Raw genomic sequence first — 26,881 nt, forward strand, 5'->3', positions numbered from 1 at the left:
CTGCACTGTCGGAGCACCGCACAGTCGAACCCGCACCCCAATCGAACCGCAAACTGTTCTTGCCTGTCTGGTGAGTATTAGCGAGGGAGATGGAGCCATCGCCACCATCACCATTGCCGTCGCCATACGTCGTTCTCTCCTCTTTAAATTTTTAATATTCAAATATAGATTTATTAGATTAATTTAAATTAATAAAATTTGAATTTAATTTATGCATGGAAAGCAAATTCTCGATTATCGGTAGTGCTCTCGGGAGGCGGTCTCCGACTTAGAGTAGGCCCACTACCTTCAATGGTGGGATTCAAAGTCGAGCCATCATTGGACCAGCTTTAGCCCGCTCATCTACTCCAGCAGCGTTTGGAGCAGCTCGATAAATTCTTCGATGACCATTGTACTTTCGATGAGGAACATTTGCTCGTCACAAATGATATAGACCGATCCGATTGGATTCGAACCGAACTCGGATCTCATATTTTAAAATCTTCTAGAACCTAGGCTCGATTCAAAAAAATTTTTGGACTGGTCTTAAGGAGGAGTGTGGCCTGGCCCAGTTTGGTCCGTTTTCAGCCCTATTTGTAATGCTACTCGATATTTTGAAACCTCCAGGATGAGATTTTTTTGGATGCCATGATGGTGTGCTAGCGCGGCCTAGTCATCTAGCATACCCCAAGTCCGCATGCACGAGACGTGCGTCCCGACCATCTCCATCTATAATGATACTATGTACTTTAAAACCCACTAATTTAAAAATTTTAAAAATATTGCATTGCAGATAACTATAGATCCATCTTTTGATTAATGTACATATTCTATGACATCCGTATATTTATATATTTTTATACGGATGAAAGAATTATATATATTAGTCAATTAATTATCTAGTATGGCCAGTTTGAAAAATGTAATTAATTCTATAGGTTATTACAGCAATCAAACAGTATCACTACAAGAGAAGAGATTTTTAGCAATGAATTTATTTGCGATGGAAATCATTTCCATCGCAAATATGAATATCAATGATGTAAAAAATTTTTTGTTGATAATAATAAAATATTTACGATGATAACAAATTTTTATCTTAAATAATAAAAATTAACTACGAAAAAATAACTTCCATCGTAATAAATAACATATTTCTGACGAATATTTTTATTATAAATAAAAAAATATTTTTTAAATTATAACTATATAAATATTAGCGATGAAAGTATTTTCATCAGCAATAGTCAAAATTTTTATGATGAAAATCATATTTTCGTCGTCAGTAATCTTTATTTACGATTAAAAATTTTTGTCACTAATAAGTCAAGAAAAATTAAACAATAGATATTTTTTATTATTTACGATATACTTTGTATCGCAAATAATTTTATTATTTACGATGAAAGATGATTTTGTGTCGCAAATAAGAATTATTAACGATAAAATTTGCATCATTAATATTTTAAAAAGTTAGATAAATTAAAATTTTGAAACATAAAAATTATTTGCGACAAAATGAAAACATCGTAGATAATTAGAACATTTACAATGGAAAGATATTTTTCCATCAAAAAATATTGATAATTTATGATGAAATATTTCGTTGCTAATAACTGAGAAATAAAAAAAATAAAAATTTAAAAAGTAAGATATTTGTGACTTAAGAAAAAGATTCGTCGCTAATAAGGTATTTTTACGACCAAATTTTTTAGTCATAAATAATTAAAAAATAAAAAACTAAAATAAATTACAAACTATTTACGACAAAAGCATATCCGTCGCTAATAGTTCAATTATTAACGAGAAAAATATATTTTCATCATCAATAATCATATTTTACAAATTTAAAAATAAAAGATAATTTATGATGGAAACTAATCATCATAAATAATGAACTATTTACGATGATAAATCGTGTTATGATCGCAAATCGTCAATTATTTATGACGTAAATTTTTTATCACTAATATTTAAAAAAAAATAAAAAATTTTAAATTTTAAAAAACTAAACTATTAGCGATGGATATAGAGCTTTCCGTCATTAAAAGATTTTTTAACGATAAAAATTTTATCGCTAATATTTTAAAAATTAAAAAAAAATATATTAAAAGATATATATTATAATAATTTTTTTTTATATTTATAAAAAATTATAAGATAGTTATAAAAAAAAATATATGCAAAATAAAATTATGTAGAATATTAAGATATATATATATAAAAGGCACGTAAAAAGTCATGGCCTATGAAGATTATATTGTTGCAAATGCTGGGGCATGGAAAGGTCGAAGGGTGGTCCTAGAATAAAGATGATAGTAAATCTAGAGGATGGTAATGTTGCACTCTTGGATGTCTGCATTATTATATATATACATTATGGTAAATTTGAGTCTATCTCAGACTCAGAGATGGCAGCATGTAGGAGGAGGAGGAGTATACTCACAGGTTGGCAATTAGATTTTGATTCTTTTATGTATCTTGTTACAGTATTGTTCAATTATTTTCTATACTTTTTGTCCTCTTTAAGTATCTATATAGAGTGCGTTGCATACAAAAAAATGGTATTGAACATGTTAATGGGATGCATAAGGCCTCGTTGGCTAAGTTTTATATGCTTTTTCTATGATAGCCCATTGGGTATCGAAGTTCATATTTCCTGCATGATCCAATCTACATCCGGTCAGAACTGCTACTCCTTTTTCTTTGGTAAAATCACTTTGAACCTAAAATCACTTTGAAAAAGATATGTGTGTATATATATATACATATACACACATATATATACATACATATATATATATACATATATATATATATATACATATATATATATATATACATATATATATATATATATATATATATATATATATATATATATATACATACATATATACATATATTATTGCATTATTGTGGCTAAAAGATGAATGAAAAATAAATGGAAGAAAATAATACAGAGAGCAAGACTTGGTCAGGAGAAATTTTTTTTAAATGAAAAATTATTTTTTTATTAATTATTAGCAACAAAAAAAAAATCATCTCTAATTATGTAATTAACGACGAAACTCTATATTTTCGTCGTAAATAATATTTTTTCAAGGGGTGAATTTTTCTAGTGAAAATTTTTTTTGACAGGAATTATTAGCGATGAATTTTTTTTTCATCGTAAATATTTTTTTTGTTCAAATTATTTGCGATTAAAATTTATTATTAGTGTCTAAAATTTGCATCGCTCATACCCCGCATCCCATCAACTCCCATCGGAAACCCATTTTTCTTCTTCGTCCCCCTCCATCCAGTAGTCCGGCTTCTTCTCCCCCTCCTGCGAGCTTCCCCTCCTGCGAGCTTCCTCCCCCCCGGCATCCTGCGTGCCTTCGGTTTCCTCCACCATCCCGATTTCCTCCACCACCACCGTCGAGGTGAGTCGACTTCATCTCTTTTTTTTGAGTGCGTTCGGGCCGGGGACGGGGATGGAGAATGGCCCGGGGCCGGCATGCCGGGGACGGCACACCTGGGCCGGGACGGTGAGACGCGACCACGTGGGGCCTGCGGGCCGCAGCCATGTGGGGCCTGCGTGCCGGGGCCTGCGGGCCTACGACGGTGGGTCGGGGCTGGGGCCGGCAATGGTGGGTCGGGGAGGGGTCGACGAGCCGGAGCCGACAATGGCGGGTCGAGTCGGGTCGCGGCTGTGTCGGGGCCTGCAGGCCGGCCGACGATGATGGGCCAGGGAGGGGCCGGCGAGCCAGAGTCGAAGCCGGCAACAACGAGTCGGGGCGCGGCTGTGTTGGGGACAGCAAGCCAGGCATGCATGGCATGCGGGCCGCAGGGCCTGCGGGCCAGGCACGCATGGGTTGGGGTGGGTCAGCCCTGGGTTGGGGTGGGTCAAAATTATTCCTTTTTAATAAATTAGAAATCTATTTCCGAATGCACGTTCAAAGATGGTATTTAAATTACATTGAGCTGTAGATTTCTGTTCAAATTTCGATCTTCATCGAGATCGATACTTAGATGTCCCATATTTGAAAAAGTAATAATATTATTGTTGTTAACAGTTGATATTTTATTTCATTATGTGGTATTCAGTATTATCTGTCCATTATTTTTTGAGTATATGGTGGATAGGGTGCGTGGGCACCATATCCACATCATATACTTGGAGAACCATGGGGAGATGCTGCTGAAATTTTTATAAAAATAAGATAAAATATCTACTAATAACAATAATGAGATTATTACTTTTTGGAAAGGGATAGGGCCACACCTGTTAGTAATTATTTGAAAATGATAGGATCATACATTTTTACTTCATAAAGAGATAGGGCCATATATTTTCTATGTTAATATTCCGTCTGCATGTCTTTTTTAATGTGTTATTTTGTATGAAGTGATCCGGATCTGGATCCGGCTCGAGATTTTGGCTGGAATTTGGAACGCGATTCAGTCCGAAATTCAGATCGGGATCCTGAATACCATGAAACTTTTTTTGGTTGTTAATGATTATGTGTTTATTGTTAGATGAATATCAACAAAAGTTGGATGAATGCTAGAGGTATTTTTTTTACTTGAATATCGAAAAGAAGTTCGAGATTTTATTGACTTTGCACGGCATAAGGCGACAGTGCTAGTCAGATAAAGTGTCCATATAAGAGATATGTCAATATGGTATATCATCACATAACACTTGTCGAGGAGTATTTGCTACAATATGGTATGGATAAGAAGTATACTTGTTGGACATGGCATAGGGAGGGTGATCTGAAAGAGGTGGTGTGCGATGATGATGATACTGAAGATGATAGTGATGCTGATGGACCTGCCGAAATAATGGTATAGGAGAATTATTAGATGATTTACATCAAGATGCTTGTTCAAATGTACGCATGAATACTGCTGCATCTGAAAGCAATTCTGATCATGAACATAATATCCAGCTTGAGGTAGAAGGGACTTCTGAACAGTTTGCAAAGCTTGTAAGGGATGCACGGGAGCCACTTTATCCAAATTGTACAAAATTTTTCAAGTTAGAGTTTTTGATAAAATTGCTTCATATTAAAATCGTGAACCGATGGAGTCAGAAGTCATTTGATCAAATTTTAACATTGATTAAAGAAACTCTGTCCGATAAAGACAGACTGTCGAAATCATATTCTGAAGCAAAAATATACATGCAAAAAATGAGACTTGGCTATACTCCTATACATGCCTGCAAAAATGACTGCTTATTATTTTATAAGGATAACGAACAAGCAACTGAATGTCCGAATTGCGGTGAGCCTAGATACAAAATCGATAATAGAAAAGGAAAGAAGATACCTCAAAAGATTTTGAGATATTTTTCATTGATTCCAAGACTTTAAAGATTGTATATGTCTACAAAGACAGCTGAAGAAATGAGATGGAATTATGAGCAGTGGGTTCCAAAGAAAAACATACTTAGCCATCCAGCCGACTCTTTAGTATGAAAAAACTTCGATGCAAAGCATCCGTACTTTGCGAGTGACCCACGCAATATCAGCATTGATCTAGCGATAAATAGATTTAATCCCTTTGGCAACATGAGTACCTCTTACAGCATGTGGCCTGTGATGCTAGTTGTATATAATGTATCACTTTGAAAGTGTATGAAAGAACCATTTATTTTTATGTCACTGTTAATTCTAGACCCGAAAGTGCCAGATAATAAAATTGATGTATATCTATAATCTTTAATTGATGATCTGAAGGAGTTATGGGAAAACGGGGTATAGACATATGATTTTGTGAGTCGAAGTAATTTTAAGTTGCATGCTTCAAGTTTATGGATTATAAATAATTTTTCAGCATATGAAAACTAATCTGAATGAAGCACCAAAGGATATCTGGCATGTCCAATATGCAATAGAGATGCATTCTCCTAACATTAAAACATGGACGAAAAATATATTTCATGGATCATCGACGATTTCTTCCTGCTAATCATTCTTGGAGGACCCATTATAATCAATTCTTTGATGGTAAGTCCGATCAACGTCTGCCACCCAAGGAGTTAAGTGGAGCAAAAATTTTAGAACAACTTGAAATCATTGAAATCTTTGATTTGAAAAAATATCAGATACTCGCAAGCGGAAGCATACTGAAGCTGAGCTAAATTGGATGAAGTGAATCATCTTTTTCGAACTACCATATTGGAAGTAGTTACTACTTCATCATAATCTAGATGTAATGCACATTGAAAAGAATATTTATGATAATATCATCGGTACTGTATTGAATATTTCAAGAAAAATAAAAGATAGTACAAAAGCTCATCTTGATTTGCAGAAAATGAGAATCCAGTCGAAGTTGCATTTAGTTCATCGAGGTGAGAGATTTTTTATGCCACCCGCATGTTATTTGCTATTTGGAGAGAAAAAAAAATTTCTGTGGATAGTTCAAAATCGTAAAGTTTTCTGATGCATACGTTTCAAACATATTGCGATGTGTTGGGAACAACGACGGTAATATCTTTGGCATGAAAAGTCATGACTCCCATGTGATGATGCAACGTTTACTTTCTATGGTCATGCATGACTATTTGGATAGTGATGTTCAAACTGCATTGATTGAGCTGGGAGTGTTCTTTTGAGAACTATGTTATCGAAAATTGAAGATTAACTTACTTAAAAAATCAGAGAAAGATATCGTACTCATTCTTTGTAAGTTAGAAAAAAATTTTTCACCATCATTTTTTGATGTTATAGTGCATCTAGCTATCTATCTTACAAAAAAAATTCTTTTGGTCAGACTGATATATTATTGATAGATGTATCCTATTGAAAGATAAAGAAATTATACGTATTTTATTATATCAATTATAAGATATAAATATATTTTTAAAATTTAAATTTATTTTTGTTTGCAGATTCTTATGCACCTTAAAAAAGTATGTGCGCAATAAAGCAAAGCCTAAAGGATCTATAACGGAAGCATATATAGCTACCGAGTATCTCACATTCTGCTCGATATATCTTGATGATATCAAAACAAGATTCAATCATGCAGATCGTAATGCAGATCGTGAATGGGGTGACAATGAGCGGACGTTGTCTATATTTAAATAAATGGTTCAACCTATTGGTGCAAGAAAATATGAATTTATGGACGTGAACGAGTTATCTAAGGCATGCTTTTATATTCTAAATAATTGTAAAGAAATTGAAGATTTTATTGAGTAAATATCATCTTACGATACTATTTAATGATCAAAAAAAATTTTTATGCGGTGTAAAATTAAAAATTATAACTTCTTGTAGTGAGCACAAGAGTATACTATATAGAGACAATAATACGGATGTCGATGATCGACATAGGAGGGAATTTGCAAAATGGTTTAGTAATCTTATAAGTTGCATTAGTAAAACATTATTTTACTTATAAATATTATTATTTCAACTAACATAATTTTTTATCTTATGATACAGATAAAATATAAGTATTTTAATAAAGAAACGGGTGCAACCGATGAGTTGCACGATTTAGCATGTGATCTCGATCGAAGGGTTAATCACTACATATCCTGTATCATTAGAGGAATGAGATTTCACACAAGAAACCTTGAGATGCAATGACGGACCCAGAATAGTTGAATTGCTACAACAGAATATGAAGGAGAAGAAGAGATTGATTATTATGGTGTACTGGTAGATATCATAGAACTGAAGTATAGGTCCAGTAACTCTGTATTTTTGTTTCAGGGTGAATGGTAAGATATTAGTAATAAAAAGATCGAGATTCATATCGATTCATAATTTATCAGTGTAAATCTTGTACGAACATGGTACCAAAATGAGCCGTATATATTAGCAACTCAAGCAAAATAAATAATATATTTGAAGGATCTAAAGTATCGAGATAATTGACATGTCGTATAAAAAATAATACCAAGATGCGTACATGACATACCAACTTGATTAGAGATGGATGAAATTTTAGATTTACATGAAGAGGAAGTTTTTCAACAAGAAGAACAAACATTAGTCGAGTTTTTGATTGATGAAGAACTTGTAACGACACCTTTGAATAGGACTGATCTCCCATCAACGAAGTTGAAGCTAATTTTGTATTTAATCTGGATGAGTCGGAGGGCAACGATCAGTTCATAAATGACGATGAGATAGAAGACGATACATATATCGATTACTGTGATTCAGACGAGGATCTACACATCGAGTAAGATACGAATATTGATGAGTAGATCTTTATTCTTCGTTCAATTTTGTGTTGCAATATGGTATGCGACATAATTATATTCATTAAAATATTATTTGATTTCTATTATTATAATTTAATATTATATTTATTTACATCTCAATTCCTGCAGATATGGTATCAGGAGACAGACGACGACAGTCGCATTCACAATTACCTGTAGATAGCTCGAAGGTTGAGGCACCTTCACCGATCTCCATTGCCTCATCGGCTCCAGTGTCAGAGGGTCCTGCACTGACAGGTCCCAGTGAGTTAGGTACGAGTGAGCGGGTCTCAGTGGTATTAATTATTATACTTTATATATAATAAAATTTGATTCTTTTGTTTGGATCATACTAATGATTTATTTATTATTGTTTCAGGTCAGTCTACATTGGTGGTCAGGCAAGAGCGAGGTCCATCGAAGAACCTCTCTTTAGAGTGTTGGAGATGCGAGCACTCGGGACAGCATCTTCGGATCGAGATATCAGTCGGCTACACCAGACCCATTAGGGGATGGTGTGAGCTATGGCGGACCGAGCTAGGCTTCATATGCTACAGCTATGCCCCCGTGATGCTCTTCGATTGGCGTCATGTTGTTCTAGCTCAGAGAGAGATTTTTTACACCGACTTACAGGTATAATAAATTATATTATGAATATTTAATTTATATAGTATTCTTCTAATATTTATTATTTGCAGGGTATATTTGATATCATCGATTTTGAGGATGATCGTGTGAAGCGAGCAGTCGACACCCATCTATCCTTGCATTTTATGGATTATCGCCATCACATGCATTAGTATTGGTACCGGATGTTGCAGGCTCATGGGCAGGAGGCAGCGCAGCTGCAGCCCTATGACAGCATCACCATCGGTGATTGAACCACCATATGCCGGTGTTATGAAGATCCGACATATCAGATTATACATCTAAATTTTTTTTAGACTTTAATGACTTAATTATTTATTCTTAAATTAAATTTATTATCTACTAATTTTACTACTAATTTTACAGAGACGATATGTCCAAAATACGACGAACCGGGTGAGACAGATTGTGTCGTATTGTGGAGGTTTGAGATCATTTGCTCGCCACATGGAGCACATGATAGGTATTTTTTTAATTTCTAATTAAGATATATTTTTTTAATTATTTAAATTTTTTTAATTAATTCTCAAATTACAGAGAGATGCTGAGAGTGGCGAACTTCTTTGTAGGATCGATATCTACCAACGGACCCACCAGCTACGGTCGGAGGAGTGGACGACGGAGAGCCAGGAGCTCTTTGTAAGTTTGTTTAATTATTTTTTTATTCATAATTTAATTTTTATTAAAAAATTAAAATAATTCTAATTTTTATTTTTAGGATTGTATGACTGACATGACATCCCAGCTTATCCCTGAGGGCTCGACCGCATCCACAGATGATGAGATCTGTGATCGAGTGCTCGATACGAGATCCTGTTATGTTAGGAGTCTAGAATATAGGATCACTATTTTCTCATCCTCACAATCATCTAGGGCGGAGATCCATTCTGCATGCCAGACTCAACTGATGGAGGTGCAGAAGCAGGTTGCCGAGGATCGACAGCAGACTATCAAGGATCGTCAGAGAGCTCAGAAGTTGGTTGCACGTATCGACGACTATCAGTACTTTCAGATCTAGATGATGGAGCAGACGACGCAGATGGAACAGATGATATAGTTGATGAGGCAGCAGCAGGCCGATCCGAGCTCCATCGTCGGTCCGAGCTCCGTCGAGTGCCTCCATCCCCAGCTCGTACTCCAGATGTCGATATTTGATGGCTTATTGATGTACTTTTTTTTATTTCAAATATTTTATAATTTAAAATTAATATCATAAAATAATAAAATTTATTTATCAATTTATTATATAAATTTTTTATTTTAATTTTTTAATTTATAAAAAATATTATACATATAAATTTAAAATATATATTCATAAATTTTTTAAAAAAATATGACTAAATTATTAGCGATAGAATTATTTTCGATGAAATATTCATCGTCAAAAATATTTTACTAATATAATTTAATTTATCAATAAATATATAATTAACAGTGATGAAAAATTATTCATCGTAAATAATTATTAGCGACATAAATTTTTATCAAAAATTATCTTATTTGTGATGAAAATATTCATCGCTAATATTATTCAATTTTATTTATTTTTTATTAAATTAATAGTGATGAATTATTTTCGTTGCAAAAATTTTTTTTTGTGATGTAAAGTTTTCGTCGCTAAAACTTTTTAAAATAATAGCGATGAAAATAATTTCATCACTATTAATTTTTTATTTATCATCGATGATTTTTTTCATCATAAATATCTTTTTTAGATTAATTTTTTTTATTTTTTTAATGATGAAAAATATTCATCATAAATATTTTTTATTAGCGATGAAATTATTTTTTTCATCATAAAATATTATCAATGATGAAATTATTTGTGATAAAATATTAGCGACCAAAATTTCGATGCTAATATGTATTAGCGATGAAAATCGATTATTAGCGATAAAAAATTTTCGTCGCTAATAATCTATTTTATTGTAGTATATAGTGAGGGTTCGAGAGAAATTTTGGATAATATTTTTTTAGTTCTTCTCACACATATGCACTATATAAGAAAGAACTAAGGAAAGGTGCTGTCAAAATTTTTTTAGGCTCCTATTGCATATCATTTGATTACTATATTTGACCTATAGAACTAATGTAATTTCTGAACGAAATAGAACCTTCTATACCTATTAATTGATGGTAGGATGCAATTATTACATAAACTGTTTGAAATGATAAAATAATTATTTAGCTGTTGTCTTGTATTTGTATATGCAGAATCCTTAGGTAGTGCGCCATGGACCGTAGTTGGATGGACCGTCGAATAGACGATGGGATAATTTCTACTAAATACAAGAAGAATGTAGAATACTTCTGTAATTACGCTTTTGGGAATGTCGGACACTTACATCAAGGGCAGGCTCATTGCTCTTGTAAGAAATGTGGCAATAGAGAAATACTTGATAAGGATACAATAACTGTCCATTTATGTAGGAGTGAATTTATGCCCAACTGCAAGCATTGGTACCCGCATGGGTAGATGTGGAAGACAGTTGCAAGGGTTAGAAATGAACAGGATAGGAACATAGATAGAATGGTAGAATGGTTATGGATACTGTTGGTCCTGAATTTAACTGGAATGTGGAGGAAGATCCAAAAGTTGGTAGCGGTGATTTCTATTGTATGCTGAGAGATACTGATAAATCACTATGGTCCGAATATGAAACATACACTGCATTATCAACGTATCAAAATTATTGAACTTGAAGGTCGAGTTTAATATGATGATCAACTATTGTGATAGGATGGTAGCAATCATAAAGAAAATACTATCGAAGGACGAGAAGCTTGTTGAGAGTTTTTATGCTTCAAAAAAAATGATGAAAGGGTTAGGCATTGAATACAAAAAGATAGATACATGCCGTAATGATGGTATGCTTTTCTATAAAGAAGACCATCTGAAGAGCTCATATGACGTATGCGGTGAAAGCCGATTTAAGCTGAGAAAAGAGGATAGGAATCAAAAGGACATACCATATAAGATTCTTTGATACCTTCTCCTCACTCTTAGGCTTCAGAGGTTCTACTTATCCAAGAGTACCACTGGATAGATGAGATGGCATAAAAAAAGAACTTGCAAGCACTTTGATATGATGACTCATCCATCAGACAGTGAGGTATGAAAGAAATTGGATACTTGCCATCCTTTATTTTCTCAAAAATTATGCAATATCAGACTGGATCTATCGATGAATTTATACCGTTCAGTCATGCAGCAGTACCTTATTCATGTTGGTCTGTCTTTATTACTCCATACAATCTACCGCTTAGGATGTGCATGAAAGAATATATTATCTTTCCTATATTAGTCATTCGTGGTCCATGACATCCTGATAGAAGCACTGATATATATCTAAGGGCTCTTGTTGATAAGCTGAAATTCTTATAGTCTGATGGCATACGTATTTTTGATGTATCGAAGAAGCATAATTTCATAATAAAGGCTGCATTAATGTGGACCATTAGTGATTTTTTTGCTTATGAGATGCTGTCAGATTGGAGTACTCATGGAAAGCTAGCATGTCCCTATTGCATAGAGAATATAAAAGTATTTCAACTTAAGCATGATCGTGAGTCCTACTGGTTCGATTGTCATCATCAATTTTTTTTTGAGCATCATCCTTTTCGAAAGCAGTGGGATAATTTCAGGAGGAATAAAATAGAGAAGGATGAGGCACCCCTGTGACTCAATGGTATGGAAGTATTTCAGAGGGTATCTCAATTGAACAAAGTCTAGTTTGGCATACCATTTAACAAGCAAAAACCTTGGGAGTTCAGTAGAACTCATAACTGGGTGAAGCATGATATTTTTTGAAAATTATCATATTGGTCTACTAATTTGATTCATCATAACTTTGACGTCATGCATATTGAGAAGAATGTATTTGATAATATTCTCTACACTGTTATAGATATCAAGGACAAGATGAAGAACAACCCCAAAGTTCAAGCAGATATGAAGAACATATGCAAGCATCCTCTATTAGAACTGGTTGAGATGTCTCCAGAAAAATTTTTGAAGCTGAAAACAACTTACACCTTAACAAAAGAGAAGTTCAACGATGTATGTGAATGGTATAAAAATCTTAAATTCTCAGATGGTTATGCAAGTAATCTATCTCAATGAGTCAATATCAAAGATTGCAAGTTCTATAGGCTAAAGAGTAATGACTGTCATGTCTTCATATAATGATTATTTTCATTGGCTTGACATGATCTCCTTCCCAACCCTATATAGAGTTCTTTGATCGAGCTTAGTCTTTTCTTCAGAGACATTTGTGCTACCGAACTATCCGTCGATCACATCTCTAATTTTGAGACTCGCAATATAGAGACTCTATGCAACTTTGAGAAGATATTTTCTCCTAGTTTCTTCGACTCTATGGAGCATCTCATAATTCATTTGGTGTATAATCTAGGGTTGGGGGACCAGTACAGTATAGGTGAATGTATCCATTTGAAAGATACATGCACAATCTTAAAAAAAATAAAAAATAAGGCCAGAGTCGAAGATTCTATTGTGGAGGCTTACATAATTGAAAAAATTTTTAATTTCAGTAGATACTACTTTAACCCCAGTATGCAGACAAAGCTGACTCAGGTTGGTCGAAATAATAATGGTGGTGGTGAGGGATCAGAGGCGAAGATCTCAATATTTACCTATCTCGCTCGCAAATTTGGGCACGAGGTTCATCGGATATTAACTAATATTGAAATTCGACAGGCAGAGACATATATTTTGTTAAATTATGCAGAGGTCAACTCATATATTGAGTAAGTATTAATCACAATCTCAACTCTTTAATCACTTATCATCCTGTACTTATCTTATGCATGTATGGGCAATATGATGAGATGCTGAGATTAGACAACCCCATGATAAGCGACGAAAAAATTTTCACTTAATGCTCACAAAACTTTGCAAATTGGTTCTATCAATTGGTAAGTGACCATTGTCTGATCATTTATTTTAATTTTTTTAAATTTATTCTTTTTATAATATGCAAGTCATGCAAGGGGGTGAATCCATACCTAAGAAGCTAAGACTATTAGATTACAGACTATCAAAATATGTGACATATTATAATGGCTGTAATGTAGGTGGTTTTAAATTTTACATCCAATAATATGGATATCATAAGAGTATAATAAACAACGGTGTGTGTATAAAGGGCAGTTGGTGGGAGAGGTAGAGAGTGACTACTATGAAATCTTCGAAGAAGTAATCAAGTTTATCTACCTTGGAGGTAATAGTGTTATTCTATTTAAGTATCGATGGTTTGATACCGACAATTATATGAAGGTTAATCATGATATAGATTTATTGAAATCAAATATGGATCAAAAACAAATATCAAGGATCTTTTTGTGCTAGCTCAACAAGCTGTTCAAATATATTATACTCCTTTTCCATCAAGAGAGAGAGGAAGAAAAGATTGATAGATTGTATGTAAAATTAAGTTTCGAGCCGTTCATTATGAGCTCGAAGAAGAAGAAGAGCTCTATTTTTCAGAATGCTTTCAAAAGGATGAAATATTAGGAGCACATCAGCCTTTAATAGATACAAAGTTGGATGCTTCAAAAATTCTCCTACATGATAGACAACATGAGGAGGTAGATTATATTAAGTTTATTTTAAAAGACAATCCTATCTAAGAAGGTGAAGAAGAGGAAGAAGTGGAAGAAGAGGAGGAAGAGGAAGAATCAGAAGAAGAATATAACGAATATCAAACATCTGAAGAAGCCGATGAGTAGTCGACCCCAGAAAAGAAGGAGTCAACCCCAAGATCAAAGAAGTCAATTATAGCATGCTGGAGAAGAGTGGCACGTAGCAGGAGTCGACCCCAGGGCTAGGGGTGTCGACTTCTGAATAATCAGAGTCGACCCTAGGACAAATGGAGCAATTTTTTCTTTGTGATGTACTTATTTTATTTATTTTTTATATTTATATTATATCATTTCAATTATATATTGCTTGCCATAATTATATAATTAATCCGTGAATCTATTTTTTTTATTTTCAGAGATTATAGGATGACTACTCCTAGAGGACGGAGCCATGCTAGCTGAAGAGAGATCTTCAGAGGACAGAGCTCTAGAGGAGAGCTCTCATGTGGCCAACTCATATGATTCTACGGCACCCACACCACGGGATAAACTCTAACACTTTAAAAATTCTCCATCGGGTTATTTTATCCTTCATTATCTAATATAGTATTCTTTATTATCTTTTGCTACTCTCAGGTTCGGATGATGTGGGGTCACCATTAACCCCATAGTTACACAGAGCAGCGGCTAGCTCTCAGCCTCAGCATCATGGTAGAGGATCAGTCCGGCTCATCGCACCTCCGACTCGATCAGAGGATAGAGAGCTTATGCACATTCAAAGCCGCTCGTAAGTACTAGATCTTTGAAGATTATGTTTAAAAAATTTTATCCATTTTAGAACCAATATTTATTGTTCAAAATTAATTTTGCATGATATTTAGGGAGCTTGGGGAGCCTTGTGTGGTTATCGAAATTCTCCGATGATTGATGCCGAGGTTGGTGAATGAGTTTTCTAGTTGGCCGTCGAGGGCTCATGACACTGCATGAGAGATGTTCGTGGTAAGTTAAAGGTATTTAATTTTTAAATTGGCTGTACATTGACATATTTGTATTCTATCCATACGTAGGCATCAGGATGGGCTGTACCACCTTAGACAGGCCGCTATTGAGTTCTTTAGTTCCAAGTCACCATCAGACTGAAAATCTTTTATGGATCATTGGATACGGACGGACGTATGGAAGATCCTCTGGGATCAGTAGAGTAGTAAGGAGTACTCTGGTAGACGGAAAGGGTCCGACAGAATGGGACCATCCAATAGGATCCGATCAAGCATACCAGCAGCTCCATTAGCACACATGTTATAGCAGATAGATTGATAAAAATTCTAAACTTTATGTTAATCTCATATTTAGTTGATTATATGTTAGTTTTATTAACTTGATTTCTTTATTTTTTGTAGACATGATAGCTGAGTCATGTACCAAGATAGCTGCAGTTGTAGGATGTCACACACCAGTCTAAGAGGATCGATGATTACTTAGATTCTAGGTTCAGACGAATCATGATATAATAATATATTATTTATTAGATTTTATATATACTCATATATATAATAACACTAATGAATTTTTAAACTGCGTAGATGGATTATGCATAGTACATCATAGCACGGCATAGCGAGGATCCATCCTCTCGATCTCTCCTTGCCCTTGAGGGATGGCTCAGAGTCACCGAGGGGGTTAGTAGAAGCCAAGTCATAGACTTCGGATATAGCTTCGACTCTCTAGCAGCTCGCTAGTCTTCGATGTCCTCCTCTCAAGCCTCGACAATCCAGACATGGGGTGATGCACATGTCGAGGAGGTTGTGCAGAGATTTTTTTGTCAACAACCTCAGAGTTTTCGGGACACCGTCCACGACACAGTTATTGAGATTTTTTGGGATCCATATATGTGCGATTAACTAAGCTCATTGTCACAGCCATCACAGTCGATAAGTCAAGTAATATTAATAAATTTCTTTATTTATTTTAAATTTTTATATTTAGAAGCTTCACATAATTAGTTTTGAGTTGGAAGAAGAGGATCTAGGGGTCAAAAATCAATCTACCTATCTGATGGATGGGATAGAGGTGTAGATACGTCCGTATCATCGAATGAAATATATAGAAATAATCCATTCGAGAATCAAAGAAGTATATCAAAATATATCCCTTCATGCCAGTTTAGACTTGAGGTGAGAGGGAGGGATAGCAAGGGGTCAAAATTTAATATAATCATCCAATGGATGGGTCGGAGATATCTATAGCTTCGTATTATCGAATGAAATATATAGGAACAATCCGTTCGAAAATTAGAGTATATCAAAATATATCTCTCTATATCGATTTAGGCTTCAAATGAGAAGAAAAAATATCCAAAGGATCAAAATTTAACTTAACCATCTGATAGAGTACTAACTGGGGGTGTTTATAGCTCCGTATCATCAAATAAAATTATAGGAACAATCCGTTCGAGAATCGGAGTAGTATATCAAAGTATATCCCTCCGTAAAGATTTAGATTTGAGGTGCATCAATTACAATATTTTATGATTTTAATTAATTTAGTTCTAGAGTTATTTATAATATTTTATTTTTCTTCATTACAGAATACTAGGATATCAGCTCTCATTCACCTGCTGCTGCAAAGGACATACAGGAGCAGGAGTAGGGGAGGAGGAGGACGACGACGACAATCTCTGTTGATTTTTTCTTAGCTTTGATATAATGAATTTAAAATTTGCACAGTATTATTTATATAATTTAATTTTGATATAATATATAATATTAGTTTTTTTATGATTGTAATAGTTAATTATTAGTTGGTATAATATCCGTAAATATATGTTGCTTGTTAATTTAATTATAATAAATTTTAGTAAACATAGTTGCTTAATTAACTAAATTATAATAGATTTTATCAAATATAATTGTTCAAATTTTTTTTAAAAAAAATATAATTATTAGTAACGGCTGTAGCGACGGATATGTCGTCGCTAAAGTATATTAGCAAAGGCTTATTGAAGATGGAATGCCATCGCTATTGTTATTTTTTAAAATTTTTAATTTTAAATTTGAAAAATATTATAGACGACAGAAAGCCATCGCTAATTGCCGTCGCTAATATCATTATTAGCGACGGCAATGCTCCATCACTAATATGCAGCTTTAGTGTCGAGTAGTTTCTGACCGCTTTTTAGCGACGACGATGAGTCATTACTAGTATTAGCGACGGCATTTTCATTATTAGCGATGGTAATTAATCATCGTTAATAATAAATTTTCTTGCAGTATTAGAATCTAATATTTTTAATAGGACTGAAATCGAATCGGATACAGATCGGATACCAACATATTCATATCCATATTTATTTTATCTAACGAATATAAATATGGACATGGATATTATTTGGATGTAATAATTCATATCCATATTTATTTTAAATGGATATGGATACAATTCGAATACTAAATGTATGGATATAATTACGTATATAATTTGGATAATTAAACTTTATAACTAAATAATCAAAGATATTACTAAATAGATGATAAATTAAATTAATATATATTTATATGATTGTATATTTTCTTTAAAAATTAATAAGTACTATATAAAATTTTATAAGATTATATGTATATTCGGATATTTAGATATAGATCGGATAGTTAGTTGTCTATCCATATCTATATCCATTTTTTTTTAATAGATATGGATACGGATATGAAAACAAATATTAGTCGGATCCTTAAATTTCTATCCATATATGAATTGATTCGGATACGAAAACGAATCTAAACAGATAATATCTATACCACTTGCACCTTTAATTTTTAACAAAAAAAGAAAGTAATATGATAATAATATTTTATTTCAATAAAAATATTTTTTTTATTGAAAAATAGTAGTATTTCTTTCTAAAGGAAAATCTTTACGAGTTTAGAAAGTTCAGCTTTAAATAATAATACCATGGATGTGATTAATAGCTATAACACAAGGCCAAATGCTTGCTTTTGTTTGAGAAAGCCAACTCAAAAAATTGTTTCCACCGTCCTACCACTCCCAACCTGAGGACGTCCCCACCAATTAATGGACACGCGCCCATTTCTCATATACAAATAACTAAATTACAAGACGATGTTTACACCAAACTAAGATCACATGAAGACGTTATACAGTTGCACGAGGGATGGCAACTGGGTCCATCATCACGATTCCACGAGTCGCAATATAATCCAATTCTAAGTCCACACACGGTTACGTGCCAGCCTCTTTCTAGTAGGACGCGACGGCACCAACTTCCGGACCCGAGGTCCCTTTACTTAATTAATTTTAAAAAAAATTATTTATAAAAATAATTTAATTTTTAACTTATTTATCAGATTGATATAAAAAAAAATAAAATGTTATTTTAGATGACATTTTATCATCACCGTACCACTCTCCATTTTCTACACAGACGACGTCAAAAAAAAAAAATATAAAATAAATAGTATTTTTTAAAACGCCAATCCAAATGGTGTTTTAAAAAACACCATTTGCTTTGGCAATTTTAATTTTCTCCTCAAAAAAATTATTAAAAAATAATAAAATAATAAAAATAAAAATTTTAAATTTATAAAAAATAAAAATTATAATTTTGATAAAAATAAAAGTTATCATTTCAAATTAGTATCTCCATTTCAAATTATCTTTTCAAAAAAATATCTGAAAAAAATTGTTGTAAAAAAAATTAAAATACCATAAAAAAAGAATTGAAAAAAAATAAAAATTATAATTCTAAATTTAAAAAAAATAAAAATTTTAATTTTAATTCAAATAAAAATCGTCATTTCAAATTACAATCTCCTTCTCAAATTAATTTTTTTTAAAAAAATAATAAAAGAAGAAAAAATGAGAAAAAAAATTATAAATTTGAATGAATTTTAAAAAATAAAATTTTTATTTCAATTCAAATAAAAAAGATAATTTTAAATTATTTTGTCCATTTAAAATTAATTTTTTTAAAAAAATATCTCAAAAAGAAATCTTAAAAAATTAAAAAATTAAAAAATACCATAAAAAAGAAAAAATGAGAAAAAAATAAAAATTATAATTTTAAATTTAAAAAAATAAAAATTTTAATTTTAATTAAATAAAAAATATCATTCCAAATTACTTTCCCCATTTCAAATTAATTTTTTTAAAATAATATGTCAAAAAAATAAAAAATTAAAAAAAAAATACCATAAAAAAGTTAAAAATTTAAAAAAAATGAAAAAAATAAAAATTATATTTTTTAATTTGAAAAAAATAAAATTTTAATTTTAATTAAAATAAAAAATATAATTTTAAATTACTTTCTCCATTTCAAATTATTTTTTTAAAAAATATTTCAAACAAAGAAGAAAAAATGAGAAAAAAATTATAATTTTAAATTTTGAAAAATAAAAATTTTAATTTTAATTCAAAAAAAATATAATTTCAAATTATTTTCTCCATTTAAAATTAATTTTTTAAAAAAATATCTCAAAGAAAATCTTAAAAATAAAAAATAAAATATACCATAAAAAAGAAAAAAATGAGAAAAAAATAAAAGTTATAATTTTAAATTTAAAAAAAATAAAAATTTTACTTTTAATTCAAATAAAAAACATCATTTCAAATTACTTTTCCCATTTAAAATTAATTTTTTAAAAAAATATGTCAAAAAAATTAAAAATTAAAAAAATAAAAAGTGCCATAAAGAAGAAAAAAATTTAAAAAAATGAGAAAAAATAAAAATTATAATTTTAAATTTAAAAAAAATAAAATTTTTAATTTTAATTAATATTAAAAATATCATTTCAAATTACTTTCCCCATGTCAAATTTTTTTAAAAAAAATATTCCAAACAAAGAAGAAAAAAATAAGAAAAAAATAAAAATTATAATTTTAAATTTTAAAAAACAAAAATTCAAATATTAATTCAAATAAAAAATATAATTTTAAATTATTTTTTCTATTTAAAATTAATTTCTTTAAAAAAATATCCCAAAAAAATCTTAAAAAATTAAAAAAATAAAAAATATCATAAAAAAATAAAAAAAATAAAAATTATAATTTTAAATTTAAAAAAATAAAAATTTTAATTTTAATTCAAATAAGAAACATCATTTCAAATTACTTTCTCCATTTCAAATTAATTAATTTTTTTTCCATATCACACCGTACGTAGCTGTTCGCGTCGTACCAGATTGAGATGTACCAGTGTGGTTTGATTTATCTCATAATTAAATTATTCGATATATTATTATTATTTTTGTTATAAATTCTATAGCTCTTTTAGCATAACTTTTTCTCTCTTAATATTCTGAGACACATTAAAGTATGTATATCTATATCCACAAAGCATAATATCCGATCACTTGAAATTAAATAATATAAGATAAAATTAATAATTAATAATATTAAATAGAATAAAAATATCAAACGTACAAAAAATAGTACAATAAAAGTTTCAAAAATACTAAGTACAAATCTAAAAAAGACTAAGTCCCACAAGAACGTCGTGGTGCCCGTAGTCGCTTGGACCTTCTCAGGAAGATTTTCAATGGCTGCTCCTGCTCCTACGTGATGGCTCCTCCACTATATTAGTGGAGGAGGTCTACTAGTCATGCTGCTCAAGAATAACTGATGCTGTCAGATCATCTACGGACTGAGCGACCCGCTCAACCCTCTCATCTGGATACACGGATGGGCCTGAAAAGAAAGTATCATACTCATGTGGCCAACTGGTACCTAGTGATGTCATCTGGGGATGTAGGAAGAAGAAGGCGCTGCCATCTGTGGATCAAAAGGTGGTGGCATCTGTGCAGCATCTAGTGATGACATCTGTGGAATATGCGGTAATGGCATATGTGGAACATATGGTGACGGCGTATATCTCATATCTGGCGCATCGACTGCTCCATACCAAAGCGCACAGCTAAATGGATCAACACCAATCACCACCAATATTTCAGAACTTGTTCTCTCTATCTCACGCAGTATCCGAATCCGTTCATCCTCATCAGTCATAGATAAAGCACGATGAGCGTCCAACACAAGACCCGACATAGAATCAATCTACAAAATAAAAATAAAAAGTCAATATACTGTAAAATATAAAACAAAAATATAACACAAACAACATAAACTAATTTTCGTAGTCTTACCAACAGACGCACAGTAGAACTCTCACCCTCGTATCCGAGAACTGCATACCGAGGCTGTCCAATGACTCGTACTATAATGCTAAAAAATCAAGCCATATAGTCCTCGGTACATGAACGGCCTCTCAAAATGGGATCACCATGAACAATGTAATCTCGCGTGCATCCTAAATATCGATGTACTCTGTATGTCTGATACGTCAGTCAATACGAACTCTCCCTCATCGATCAATACGATCAAGTCCCTGACTGGTATCAAACTGCTCTGGAATGTCCTGAATCTGACCAAACTGCCATAGGACACGATCGAAAAAATGCCACTCTACCACATCAAAATAAATAAGTGGCACCCTAGCAGTCCATATGTCATGTCCAACTGTACACATCTGCAGCAATATAGCCAATATCTCATCTATATATGGCTCCCACAAAAATTGATAGAGTTAAAATAAAAAAAATTAGTAAGCTAAAATTTTAATAGATTATAAATACTGTAAAATGATATTTGTAAAAAATTTAAAATTTATCCGTCTATATGTATCAACTAATGGATTCAACTGACACCTATAAACCCGTGCCACTCTCGTCAATACGTGATGAACATTGAATGCAACTAAACTACATTGTATGTCCATGCTTCATAATGTGATAAAGATCAACAGCTCTCCTTACATAAATTTTACTCTCAAATATTAGACCTTTAGAAAATTCAGTCATCGAGGAGTCCCAAAACTGATAGTCAGAGTTCAATCTTCGACCGACACTAACACAACCACCATCATCTAAATTTATATCGTTAAAAAATTATGGAGGTTCGTGCAAACGATGTTGAAGTTCTCCCACACTAATATTAGCCTAAACATCTTCATCATTATTCTCATCTTCACCATCATCATCATTACTGCTACTGTCCTTATCCATCTATAATCTTCATCTCTGTTTTCATCTGACTCAAAGCCTAGATTATTAGAATTTATTCCACTGACTACCCAGTCATCATTTCCTATATGAGTGTCATCTCCCGCATTTACCACTACTTCTAGCAAAGGAGAAGTCACCATAGCAGAAGACACAGGAGAAGTCACCATAGGACTCTGAATAATTGGACAACTAGGACCGACGGTAGTGAAATATGATTCTGCAAATACGGCCTCAACACTATCGATTTGCACCATAGGAGTTACGAAAGGTTTGGAAGGCCCAACATTAATGTCCGCTTGAGTTAAAAGCCGACTATAGTATCCAAAGCTCTGTACATCTTCCTTTTCAATATATAATTCTAAAAATCGACATTCTGAATATTTCAAAAGAAAGGTCAGCATTTCTTCGACATCTTCATCGTCATCAATTGAAACTAAGATATAATTGCTCTGCATTAACAGTCCCGACAGATTAGGAGATTTTCATTTCAATTTTATTTCATATTTTTCTTTGTCTACAGGAATACTGCTGTATAAATGGTCCAATAATTCTTGACGTGATAATGATGAAGATACTCTAATCATCCGATTTGCAGGGTGACTGTATTGCACACCAGTTTCATCATTCTATATCATGCCATCATAATACAATAGTACACGAACTCGAGTACTGGCCATTTTCTCAGAGAAACCTATGACAAAATCAAAATATTTAGTATACTAATTATTTTATCGTTTCAAAAGATTTACATGATAAATGTTGGGAATAGTGTCCCAAAGCCAATCGTCAGCCTGTTGACGGTTGTGCTCCTTTTGTATTAGTACATGAATTATAAATAAATAAAAGTTATTTTGGTATTTTTTCATCACAAATGTTTCATCTTCTAATGAACTCCTGTGTTGTGGTGAAGTCCTTAGGACTATTTAGACTCGACAAAGGAGGATTTGTCGCTTAGTCCTTAAACATGTTCGCGACCAAATGATACGTTGTTACCAAGGACGACAACATTTATCGAGCATAGGTCGTTGTGTACCATATGGGTTGGTTGTCCTCATAACCAAAGAGTGTGGAGACACTGGTATGGCATACAGGTGAGATGTAATGGTACATCTGCACTGAACGTGACCAACTCCGGAGCTATTTCTGCTGTCAAGATTTGCTCCGATGGGATATGGGTATAAATGTCCCTCCGACCTGAGACCGCCACGGTGACTTGCAAGCAACTCACTGCACTTAGGCACTGGACTACCTGAATTTCTAATTCAGTGACGGAAGGTTGCTGGGTGTAGTCAAGTACTTGACTTGTCGGTGCGTGTGTCAAGATGGGATTGACCACTCCAGTTTAGGAGCTGTGTACAGTCGTTTTCAATTTAGCAAAACCTTGGCCAGGGTAGTCCTAGTGAGGAGTCACAGGACTAATTGAGTTGAGCACGATTCGGATGATATCATCAGGGTTGATAGTTTAACCCTGAGTCATCCTAAACACAGGGGTCAAAAGGGATGAATTATACGGTAACCATATTCACGTAGGTTCTGAATGTTGCGATTGGATTATTCGACCTATCCGATCGTCGGGTACCATTGCTAGATGGTCACTTCGATTAGTACAGAAATTGGTTCCTGTGCTACCGGCTTAGGTTCGAACCTGCGGGGTCACACACATTAGAGGTTCCTTTCTGATCTGATGGCTGATTATGAGTCTTATCTATCTGGGACTCTATGATTGAGAATTAGGATTTTTTAATCATGAGTTCCACACATTTTGGGTACCGGGGTCAAAATTTTGAATTTCGAATTTTGAATTTGAAATTTGAACTCTTTGATCAGGGTTTCATATCGATGGTCTCTGATGCCTGATTGCCCATCGGATTTAGACTCAATATTTATGAGAGGTTTAATTAGTGATTTAATCACTAATTAACTCAATTTGATTGAGTAATTATTTTTGGATCAAGTCCAATTGAATTGGATTCAGTTTGGATTGACCCGATTAGGTTAAATGTTGACCTAATCGCTAAGGTGGTTTAGTCCCTGATTTGATCAGGGGTTAGGTTTAGTTAATTCCTGATTTGATTAGATTTTATTAAGTCTAATTAAGCCTAATTATGTTGGGTTTAATTTGGTCTAATTGTGCTCAACCTATTTTAAACTAGGTTGGCTCAATTTGAATCAAACCATCTTGTTTTAAATTCCCTGCGACACCCAACTTCCTTGCACCCATTTGAATTCACGAGAAGAAACTTCTCATGAAATTTTTCTCACGCAAAACCCTTCCCCACGTCCTCATTTGTGCGCCATATGGATGGATAAAATAATTAGTTAGCCATTCAAATTCAAAGCATGTTTGAATTTGAATGGATAACTTATCACTTGCCCTTTCATCCTTATCCATTTTGTGCGCCACATTACTTACACGAGAAAAAGTTTCTCGTGAAACTTTTTCCACGCACAAAGAGCCATGCCCCTTCTCTTCTCACACCCAAAAGGATAGGGATAAGTTGATTTTCGTTTGAATTCAAATTTGATTTGAATTCAAATGTGTAACCTCTTGTCTTTATCCTCTCACGCGGATAAGACACGTTTGACGTTGTTTTAAAAAGAGGAGAAAGGTGGGACGTGCGTAGAAAAATTAGGAGAGAAACTTTGGGGCGTGAGGAAGGCTTTTGCACAAGGTGAAGGTCCAAAACCTTCCGAGAGAAAAAGAAAGAAAAGAGAGAAAATTGGGCGCAGGGTTTTTGGTGTGTACCCTAGGGTTTCTACCTAGGGTTCGGGAAGTGAGATTGGTGTGCCACGAGTGTCGTGAGTCCATCAAATTTTAGAGAGAGATCCATCAGCCTCTCAAGTAACTGTGCAGATGATCCAGAGCATCCGAGAAGTCGGCACACATCGATCGAAGGAGTTCGATCAACATCTGCCATCAAAAGGGTGAAATCACGAACTAGCATTCGTGAGGAGCTGATCAGACGGGAGCTTCGTGTGGATGATCCGCAGAGGCCAGACAGTTGGGTGGCTGTGACGTGATGATCAGAACCCTCCGACGGTGATCAGATTGCGGTGATCGACTACCCGCAAAAGGTGATGTGTTCTGAACACAGTACTGTAAAACGTTTACTGATTCAAATTTGAATTTTAAATTTAAATGCATGCTGTTGTATCATATTTAGATCCTAGTATAGGGTTAATTAGTATTAATTAATGAGATTAATTAATAATTCTACTGTAAAATAGTAATTTTGAAAAAGTTTTAAAATTACCATTTTGCCCCTGCACTAAATTTTCGCTACAATTGGTATCAGAGCAGGTTCTAGAATATGATATACATATGCATGCGTAGATTAAGGTGTAATCTATAAGTTTAAATTTGAAATTCAAAATTCGAAATTCAAAAAGATTTGAAATTTGAAATTTGAAATTTGTTAGAAGTTTCAAATTTAAAATTCAAAATTTGAAATTTGAAATTTGGTTGAAATCTCAAATTTGAAATTTGAAATTTAAAATTCGAAATTTGAAATTTGAAATTCAAAATTCAAAATTTGAAATTTAAAATTTGGTTGAAATCTCAAATTTGAAATTTGAAATTTGAAATTGAAATTTGAAATTTGAAATTCAAAATTCAAAATTTAAAATTCAAAGATTGAAAATTTGAAATTTGAAATTTGGTTGAAATCTCAAATTTGAAATTTAAAATTTAAATTTGAAATTTAAATTTGAAATTCAAAATTTAAATTTTGAAATTTGTATATTTAGATATACTTGATCCAAGTAGCAAGTAATCTAATTGGGTTGGTTGCCATGGCCGTCCGGTCATAGGAGAAAAGTAGGGTTTAAAGGCCCTCTCTTCCCATTCGATGGGGTCTCCTATGGCGGTAGGGGTGCCGATGCAATTATATCCCATGCCGATGAAGCAGCGAAAGGACTTAATTAAAAAATTTATCATGAATGTGTTAGATTAGATCTAAAAGAAAATTTATGATTTATTTTGAGTTATTTTCTGTTACGAAATGAGCAATAGAATTGCTGTTTATGAAATGTGCTGACCTGTTTGTGAAATGAGTTAACACATTTGGTGAACAGAAAATAAAATCTTTCAAATTTGAAAATTGTTTTCGAAATGCCAAACCCTGACCCATCAGCCCAAGTACTTAATTAAAAGAATTAAGTGTTGTCTAGTAGGTCTAGAATTATGAATTAAGACCTAAGACAATTGCATAAACTTTTGGGTCAATGGGTTAGATGAATTAGGTCCATAACTGGGTTAGACCTAAGGTTAGTTTAAAAAATGGACTAATTGGAGTAATTGGTCAAATCTAATCAAAAGTTGAATTAGATTAGGTCAAGGATACTCTAGACTCAACTTCAATAG

Source organism: Elaeis guineensis, chromosome 5, assembly GCF_000442705.2.
Source record: "Elaeis guineensis isolate ETL-2024a chromosome 5, EG11, whole genome shotgun sequence".
NCBI classification, from domain to species: Eukaryota; Viridiplantae; Streptophyta; class Magnoliopsida; order Arecales; family Arecaceae; genus Elaeis; species Elaeis guineensis.